Here is an 8,992-nt window from a genome sequence, read left to right as displayed (position 1 = left end):
CTCCCCGGGCTCGGCATCAGCCCACCTGGCGTGCCTGCTGACGTCACCGCGTCGGCCCTCCCGCTGCCGCCATCTTGGGACAGGCAGGGGCAGGCCCTGCCTGTGATCACGTGGCACCTCCCAGCTATGCAGCAGGTGGCCCTGAGGCAGGGTCACCCTGGGGCCTGGCAAGGCTGCCCCCTACAGGGGGAGAAGGGAGCTCCTTGGTGCAAGGGGGCCAATGGGGGCAGAATCCCAGGCACCCTAGCGAAAGGGTGGTGGGGGTCCCCTGTGGCCAGCCCTGAGACTTGCAGTGCTGTAGCGCCCGGGGGCTGTGCGCCTGGGACCCTGCTTGGCTGGGGGAGGGATAGCTCGGTGGTTTGAGCTTTGGCCTGCTAAACCCAGGGTTGTGAGTTCAATCCTTGAGGGGGCCATTTAGGGATATGGGGCAAAAATTGGGGATTGGCCCTGCTTTGAGCAGGGGGTTGGACGAGATGACCTCCTGAGGTCCCTTCCCACCCTGATATTCTATGATGGTCTGTCCGCGTAGGCTGCAGCCACAGAGGTGCCGTGGCTGCCGGCGGGAGCCAACTGGACCTAGAGACCTTACAGATAAATCCTTGAGGGGAAGTAGCCGTTTGTAAATCAGAGGTTGTAAAATGACACGGGTATCGGTGACAACGCCACTTTACCGCATCTGAGGCTGGAAAGCCTGGATGTGGGACTGGGCCCAGCAGCTCCACGGTAGTAACAAAATCCCCACTCGTTGTAAGGCTGGGGAGAGCCAGCTGCATGCTGCGCTTCACGCTCCCTCTGTGTGCTTTGATGTCAGACCCACTATGGCCCGCACCAAGCAGCCATAAACCCAGCTAAGGATTCCCCTTCTGTAAAATGACAGGTTTCAGAGTAGCAGCCGTATTAGTCTCTATCTGTAAAAGGAAAAGGAGTACTTGTGGTACCTTAGAGACTAACTGTAGCTCACGAAAGCTTATGCTCTAATAAATTTGTTAGTCTCTAAGGTGCCGCAAGTACTCCTTTCCCTTCTGTAGAGGAATTGCTGACTGGTGTAGGGGCAGTATACCATCGCCCCACAATCCCTGCTGCAGACAGCTTGGCCAAGGAAACAAGGGTGTGTCCGTGTGCTCTGGTGATTCCTGCTGGTGAAATGACCTGTCGGGGTTGTTGGTCAATGTAAAGCAGTCTTCAGTTCAAAGGATCTAACACGGTAAACTGCTGCTATCCATCACTCACAGTTCTACATTGCTCAAAAATAGACAGTGATCGTTACCTTTGGTAACAGGGTGGTTGCACCAGGCATTCTCAAAGGCTGTATCAGATAGCAAGTCCTAGAGGCTAAGAGGAAGACTAATGAGATAATAGGGTTTATCACTTATGAGTCACCGGTGCAAATCTAATCCGGGTTGATAATGATTAAAACTTTTTCTCATCTGGTGGCTGGCTAGTGGGTTATATTGGGATGTCTCACTCCAATGGTCGGAGTGTAGGTGTCTGTAACTACAGCCATTGGATGCTGACCCCTGCCACATGACAAAGGTATTAACTGTTTGCAAAAAGAAAAGGAGTACTTGTGGCACCTTAGAGACTAACAAATTATGTGTCATGCTCGATGGAGTGGCTCACAACTGTGAATGCCTCTCTCAGGTTCCACTGGCAGAAAACAGGGCAGACACCCCAAACTGGTGGTGTGTACTATGCTTAGATTTCACCACGCCCATGACAAATATGAACTCCTGGATCACTGTAACAATCTCACCATGGAATCACAGATAGTCTTCTCAGACTCTCCAGTCTATCTTGCCATCCAGACAAACTGGACTGTGTAATAAAAGGTAACTCAAACCAAAAATCACACCACATCAGGTTGCTGCTAGTGCTAAGAGACTAGTCATTTACCCCAGATTAATTGCTACTAATCAGATTTTACATGAAAGACAACAGTGGCAGCCAATTCTCTAATACACTAACTAAAAGTTTATTAGTTAAAAAAAGAAAAATAAATGAGAGTTATTGAGAGGTTAAAGCAGGTGAAATATATTAATAGGTGCATCACAGTTTGTAATTCCAAATGGTGGCAGAGATGTAATAAACTGCCAGTTTTCCAAAAATCTTTTCAGGGAACCCAGATACTCTCTGGGGATCTCCACTTTGCATCTGGTACACTTCCCTGTCAGAGTCCAAAACAGTCCAGAGAAAAAAGATCTTTCCTGGTATCCACATTTAAAGCTTCTTCTGACAGGAAACAAGTTGACAGGGTCTCTACCCACGTGAGCTTTTCCTTTGGTGAGGGAAAGTGAGGAAGGAATTTGGAGTCTTTTGACAACCTATCACCACGCAACCTGACCACTAAAGTTCTTCATTTGCATTTCACAAGGCTTCTTTGTCGTTTGAGGGGCCTTTTAGATACAGGGGGGTACATAATGTCAATGTTTGCTGTTAGATTACAACAGGAACCGTTACTGAAAACAATACAAATAACATTCCACTAGTTTTCATGAAGTTTAAACATCTGAATACACACTTAGACATATAACAATTGCTTTGATCTATGCTAATACGGTTTAAATGCCAAATGCACTCATACATTTAACAATCGCTTTGATCTATACTGATACACAAGTGAACTGACCTGGCTGTGACCTGAGCTGGCCTCTACTCTGTCAGGTGACTGGGGCCAAGAAAGTGAAAACCAGTCTCTTACCAGGTCTCCTGGGTACCACCCCTTTATTAATGTCCACAGCACAAATTCCATCATTGTTACTGTTTACAGTCACAGGAGAGGCCAACGATTCAACAGGCGATGCACTTCTGAGAAATGGAAAGTGAGTTTTCCCAGCAGCTAGGCCACAACTGGGGAGCTTGCCTTCAGGTTACATCAGAACAACCATGGACTTCAGCACTTCCATGACGAAACGTACAACACATCTTCAGCTTAGCTTCCCCATAGAGACCACATGCAACACACCCCTGTCACGGAGTCCCTGGGCGATGCTCTGGAACTGCTCCCCACGAAGCCAGGCAGGACTCTGGGGAAGTCTCCTTTCTGTGAGCAGCCTGTCTGCAGGACACACAGCTCACACAACTTCCACCTTCCTGGGTCTGACCTCGGAGCATTCAGCATCCTCTGCCCCTCCATGCACTTCCCCCAGTGAGTCCGCCCAGGCAGGGTCCTGGGGAAGCCAGAGGGTCCAGCACCCCAACTCTGCAGTCAGACGTGACTCTCAGCCAGCCAGTAAAACAGAGGTTTATTAGACGACAAGAACATGATCTAAAACAGAGTTTGCAGGTGCAGAGAACAGGACCCCTCAGCTGGGTCCATTTTGGGGGGCAGTGAGCCAGACAACCACATCTGCACTTCACTCCATGTCCCAGCCAGCCCCAAACTGAAACTCCCTCCAGCCCCTCCTCCTCTGGGCTTTGTCCCTTTCCCGGGACAATACAGTGGGGTACAGTCAACTCAGATCGACTGTGTAAATCAAACTCAGTGGAGTTACTCCGGATTTATACCTGTCCAAAGGAGCCTGATTCTCCTCCCGCTCATGCTGTTTTACATCCGTGTAACTTCATTTACTTCAGTGGACTTACTCCTGATTTACACATGGGTACATGATCACCACTCATTACATAACGTTTTCCCATTTTCTTGTAGCATCTGCTTACCTTGATAAATGGCCCGTGAACCTCATTAACAAAAGGCAACTGCCTGAAGAAGAACTCGAAAGCTTGTCTTGTTCACCATCCAAAGTTGGCCCAACAGAAGACAACACCTCACCCACCTTGTCTCTCTAAAAGGCAATTAGACATTTTTGGGAAAAGGCTGAAAATGAAATAAAATATTGCAGTGCTTATTCGGTGGACATGCAGCTCTACGGCTCCTTCCCCAGGATCTGGGCTGGGACCAATTCCCTGCCTTGTCAATGTCCGGCAGAGAAGCGGACCTGGCTGGAAACACGCTGGCATCGGCTCAGATAAAAGGGAAGCAATGCTGTTTGGCAAGAGGAAGCAGTTTGTGGAACTGCCAAAGCCTGAGCCTGCTCCCTCGGCTGAAGGCCCTGCCCTATCTATTGTCAAAGTAGTCTGAGGTCTTGGGTTTCTCCTAGGTTTTTGTCTGTTCTGGACTCCCATACAGTGGCAATGGCCAGAGGCTTTCTTCATTTTTTGCTGGCTGTTCCTCTCAGATTCAGACCTGACCGTGATCATCTGGACCGTTGTGACCTCTATCTAGATCACTGCAATGTGCTTTCCCTAGGGTAATGCCCAAGGCCTCTTTCAAGCTTCAGCTAGCGGGCAATATGGCCTTTTGAGTAGGACAGACAGCCCAGAGCATATGACACCTGTGCTCTGCTCTGCCTGCCAGCTCACTTCCAAATGAAATTACTAATGATAGAGCTCTAATTACTTCCCAAGTGCTGAGCAGCCACAGCTCCACATGAAGTGAAAGGGATCTAGAAGTGAAAACCAGACCGCAAGTTGTCTAGGCCCCAGTTAGCTCAGCTCTCTCCCTATCCCCTGCCACAGCATGTGTGCTCAGAATACGGGCTTTGGCTCTCTGCCCTAGGGATGATGTTTGTGGGAGGAGAGGGCAGGGCATTCTCAGGGTCAGGGTTTGCCCCTCCGAAATTCAATCCCAGCAGCTATTCCTAAGCCCAAACCTGGCCACTTTCAGAGTGAGGTGTGAGACAAGTCTGTCTCTTTGCTCTGGCTTCCCAATAAAACCAGGGCCTTGGGATCCCCTGAATTTAACCTACCTGCTGCAATTCACCAGCTCAGCCCTTCTCTGGAAGGCTGGGATCAGGGAGTACATGATCCCTGTTCTGAGAAAGGTGATTTCTGGCATCTTTGTAACTCACTTCACCTTTGTTTGATCCCCTCTCCCTGTCCCCCCTTTCTTCTTTTAATATTTATTTGGCAGGACCCTGGCCAAATTTTGCTTTCAGTTACACTGGAGTAATTCTGGATTAACTCCATTGACTTTAGTGGAGTTGCTTCAGATTTAGATCCAGTCTATACTGAACCTATTAACTGTGATTTTGTAACCAGCTAGGGGAGTAGCCAGTTAGTTACTGTTGGCTGCGTGATTCTGTTATTGGTCACACCCAGCTTTTTTGTCATTGCATCCACACTTAACATGCTGCCTAACCTTGTTCGTATCAGTGTCTACTGGGAAAATCTGGGCAGCTCTCCATAGCACCTCAATGGAGAACAGAGTGGCTGAAGGATATGCAGAGAGGGCAGCACCAGTAGCCCATGGAGCAATGCATTCTGGGATAGCCCAGCTCACAGAGAACTGGGAAGAAAAACAGACTTGCCAGATTGGTGCGGGGTGGGGAGGGGGCCCGGTCCGCATCATAATCACAGTGTCGCAGCCAAGTTATAGGGTGGTCACATAGGCAGGTGTGAAACGCTGTTAGCTGCCATAGCTACTAACCATGTTTTTACCAGGTGTTGGTTGTGTAGACACAAACCATGTTTTGAGCCAATCAGTCCATGAAATAGTTACACGCTTGGTTAGCAGCTGTTATGTGGCCAGGGCCTTGCACTGAGGTCACGGAGATCAGAATCTCTCCCCCTTTCCCATCAGCTCTGGACTCGACTCCTATTCAACACTTAGTTAAGCATCACTTAATTGCTGAGCATTGGCTGAATGCATCCCGATGATGTGGAATTATTTTATTCTTATTCTGTGCAGACTAAGGAACCGTCCATACTGATCCCGGCCTGTATTTATTTACTTATCCAAACCCATCCATAATTTTCATCATTGGAGCATCCACGCACCGCAGCATGATTAAAAACTACACTCATAAATAATACAGTTACCCCTGGGAGCAGGCAGGAGCCCATCCCTGCATCAGTAGAGAGCTCTGCTGCCAAGCAAAAAAATAAAAGCCCAGATTTTCAAACTTTGGGGCCTAAAGTTAGGTGCATAAATCCAGATTAAGGCACCTAAATAAACTGCCTGATTTCAAGTGATCAGTACCCAATAGCTGCCACTAATTTCAGTGTATGTATACACATACACTATATATAACAGAGACAGTCAGTCATACAATCAGTGAGGAAATTGCTTTGGAAGAGGTCATTATCACCCATTCTTATCATTTCCACCATCTGCTCCCTCCTGTATTGTTTTACAGACAGCGAGTTCATTCCCTTTCTTAGGCAAACACTACTAGTAAAAGGATCAATAACCAATGCGTGACTGGGTGCCCCGTGGCTCACGTACGACCCATTCTGGGGACAGTACCTGTCATGATAATGACAGTACCACCGACTGGGCTCAGATTCCTACAAAGCGCTGCCGAAGGCCCGCTTTCAGGCATTCCGAAGGGAACGGAACCAGGTTTAATAGCTGTGTGAAGCAGCCACTTTGGCTGTAACTGGGAGCCTTTGGCTGGAACCAGGTGATGAGTGGAACACTTCACTGCAGAGACAAACCCTGCCTCCCCTGAGTTCAGTGACAGCTTTTGGTTTCAATGGAACCAGGATTTTGCCCAGTACAGTGTACAGTAAAAGCTGTGTTATCCAGCACCTTTCCAACCAGAAAGCTCTATAAACTGGCATTTCTGATCTTCACTGAAAGTCCGGTTTATAGTCCGGTTGGCGTGGGGCCGACAGGCTCCCTACCTGGCTCCACATAGCTCCCCTGAAGCGGCAATATGTCCCTGCTGCTCCAAGGCGAAGGCGCGGCAGGCAGCTCTGCGTGCTGCCCCCGCCTTGCCCCGCCCTGCGCCCTGGCTCCGCAGCTCCCATTGGCCGGGAAGTGTGGCCAATGGAAGCTGCGTGGGCGGTGCCTGTGGGTGGAGGCAGCGTGCAGAGCCACCTAGCCACGCCTCCACCTAGGAGCAGCGGAGACATGTTGCTGCTTGCGGGGACCCACCCAAGGTGAGCACTGCCTGGATCTGGCTCCCTGCACCCCCACCCGTGCCCCAATCCCCTGCCCTGAGCCGTCTCCCGCACCCAGACACCCTCCCAGAGCCCATGCCTCGCATCCCCTTCTGCACCCCAAATCCCAGCCCTGAGCCCTCTCCCACACCCAAACTCCCTCCCTCTTAGTTAACTGGAATGTTTTACTTACCAGCACCCCCCATCCCCCCCAATACACCAGATAACAAAGCTTTTACCGTATAGTCTTTGTATTCCTGTCCTCTCAGCGGCTGGAGCGAGGTTCCCCCAGGGACACAGGAGGGTTCTTTGAATGGGTCTCAGACCTATTGTCGGCCTTTGTCTTGGATTTTGAGGGCCAAAGGCATCGCTAAGATCCTAGTATCCCATTAGTGTCAGTGGAGTTACACCAGGAGTGGATGTGGATGCCTTGTGCACCTCCACTGGATGCCAGATCAATGGAAGTTGCACTAAGTTGCACCATTTACACCTGGTTTCTGACCAGTAGCCACCCAACCTGTAACCTTCCCCCCCATTTATATCCTTGCTGAGTCTGGCCCAGACACGTCCATTTACCCCAGGCTGCATTTGGCCCAAGAGCTATACTGGAAGCAAATTTAGGAGCTTTAGCAAATAAAAAACGTGGAAAAGCACCTGCAGCCCCAGTGGGTTTCATGTTCCCTCTGTCCCAGAGGGCAGGTTTGGAAGCAGTCGATACAAAGAAGGGAAGTGTAGGTGGGGAGGGGCTGGGGAGAAGATGGAATCACATGTCCCTGATAGTCCACTGCTGCCAATAAACTCGTCAAAGTGAAGGTCTGTTTGCAGATAATTCCTGGATAGCGAAATGGCTGCGGCTGTGAGGTCAGAGGTTCCGTCTGCATGAAATTCACCCCTGGCAATGGGCAGGCTCAAGGCCTGGACCCCACAAGCTCTCCACGTCCATCCGTCTGTCTTCCTCCTGGGCTGCGTGAGCAGCCGCCAGCCGCTCTAGGAACCCCATCAGGGTGGTAACCAATGGCTGAAGGGAAAAGCCCCCTGGCTCTGGGAGGGGGAGAGCCATGGCTGAAGGGGCATCTCTATCAATGCCAGCTGGCTAATTAATGCCCAGGGTAAAGCTGTCCCTCTGCGGTGAGAGGGGAGAATGACATTGTTAGCAGAATCATCTTTTGCTCTGACTCGAGTCTTTGTCAGACAAACTGAAGGTGGGAAAGTTTGGTTCGGAGCTAGCTCTTCTCTCGTGCTAAGGTAAGGCCTCCTGCCACTGCCTTTGTATCGGAGAGATGCTCTTCCGTCCATGTTCACAGACGATGTAGATTGCACAGTGAGACGCTGCAATGTCAGAATGTGCCAAGCATAAATATGCAGGTGCGGGTTTAAGCTCTGCTCCCTACGTATATCCTGGATTTTCCTATCCTGGCTGCAGCTTGTGCTCTAGAATCTAAAGTTCCAATTCAAAACAAAATTAAGTCTCTAACTCACACGGTTGCAACCTTCCCGCCCCCCTCCCCAGAAAAAACAAAACAACCCACCTCCCAAAATAAAATCCACCCCCTTTAAAAGTGGCCCAATGTAAGCAGTGCAGGAGGTCTCCCGGAGCTTTCAGACAGCTTGAAACTGTATCTCCCTCAGACATGAACTGCCACATTTATCTGAATGAAATGTTGACTCTGAAACCTAATGACAATGTTGTAAATGTCTGTATTGTTGACTATTTCTGCTGATCAAAGCAGGTTAGAAAGAAACGGGATGAACCTATTATGAAGGTCTCCGCAGTCTACAGCAAGTGGCATCTCATTTTGGCATTCTGTGTGGATGGGGTTTAGGAGCGAACCGTAGCCCCACTTAAGCTAACCCCCTACCGAAATCTCCAGCACTAAAGTGTCTATGTATTTGAATTGAGTTGCATGCAGGCTTGCAGAAACCAGCTGACTCCCTACAGGAAATCTCAGCCCTTATGGAGAATGGGTACAGTTTAAAATGTAACCCTTCTGCCTGTCAGAGTTGGCCGCAACAAGGGCCGGGTTCAATATCTAGGGGTTCCATTACAATAACACAAAGTAAAACCGGCTCGAGCCCCCACCCAGTGACCTGGGACAAATATATACCACCC

Source organism: Lepidochelys kempii, chromosome 3 (genome assembly GCF_965140285.1).
Source record: "Lepidochelys kempii isolate rLepKem1 chromosome 3, rLepKem1.hap1, whole genome shotgun sequence".
In the NCBI taxonomy this organism is placed as follows: Eukaryota; Metazoa; Chordata; order Testudines; family Cheloniidae; genus Lepidochelys; species Lepidochelys kempii.
This window is presented reverse-complemented; position numbering follows the sequence as displayed.